Source organism: Limulus polyphemus, unplaced genomic scaffold (assembly GCF_000517525.1).
Source record: "Limulus polyphemus unplaced genomic scaffold, Limulus_polyphemus-2.1.2 Scaffold4318, whole genome shotgun sequence".
In the NCBI taxonomy this organism is placed as follows: Eukaryota; Metazoa; Arthropoda; class Merostomata; order Xiphosura; family Limulidae; genus Limulus; species Limulus polyphemus.
The window spans coordinates 20,254-21,261 of NW_013669928.1; the positions used below are offsets into that span (position 1 = coordinate 20,254).

The following is a 1,008-nucleotide window of genomic DNA, read 5'->3' on the forward strand; positions in this document are numbered from 1 at the left end:
TATTGTATACCCACAAGCATTGTGAAATTAAACATATTAGAAACGTGCGCTTTCTCTTTTCTTTCTTTTCCATTTATCCAGACTGAGCCACAGCAACGCGTGGCCGGGTACAGCTGGTATCATAATAAATCAGATTGGAAATGTATGGTGTTTTCAGTAATCTTTTTACTCATACAACAAATCTATATCTGTATAAGAATTACCAGAATATGCAGCATTGATGCTATTAATTTATTCTTGTGAATTATTTAGCCAGACACGTTATTTAGAATGAATGTGAAGCCTAATCTATCATTCGAGAAACAAGAGGCATTTATATGTTATATTAGGCCTTACATTAGGAATTACTAACGTTTAAAAATAATTATGAGAGTATTTAGACCAGTTTTATTGTAATAATTAGGAGAGTATTTAGACCAGTTTTATTGTAATAATTATGATATTACTTAGATCAGTTTTATTGTAATAATGATGATATTACTTAGATCAGTTTTATTGTAATAATTAGGAGAGTATTTAGACCAGTTTTATTGTAATAATTATGATATTACTTAAATCAGTTTTATTGTAATAATGATGATATTACTTAGATCAGTTTTATTGTAATAATTATGATATTACGTAGATCAGTTTTATTGTAATAATTATGATATTACGTAGATCAGTTTTATTGTAATAATTGTGATATTACGTAGATCAGTTTATTGTAATAATTATGATATTACTTAGATCAGTTTTATTGTAATAATTATGATATTACTTAGATCAGTTTTATTGTAATAATTGTGATATTACGTAGATCAGTTTTATTGTAATAATTGTGATATTACTTAGATCAGTTTTATTGTAATAATGATGATATTACTTAAATCAGTTTTATTGTAATAATGATGATATTACGTAGATCAGTTTTATTGTAATAATTATGATATTACTTAAATCAGTTTTATTGTAATAATGATGATATTACTTAGATCAGTTTTATTGTAATAATTATGATATTACTTA

The 1,008-nt window shown here is 24.4% G+C and overlaps 1 protein-coding gene across 1 annotated transcript in view; it reads left to right on the forward strand.

The window, feature by feature from the left end:
- Nucleotides 1-1,008, forward strand: part of LOC106470952 (PDF receptor-like) — a 23,663-nt gene that overhangs the window by 7,825 nt on the left and 14,830 nt on the right. The window lies entirely within an intron of this gene.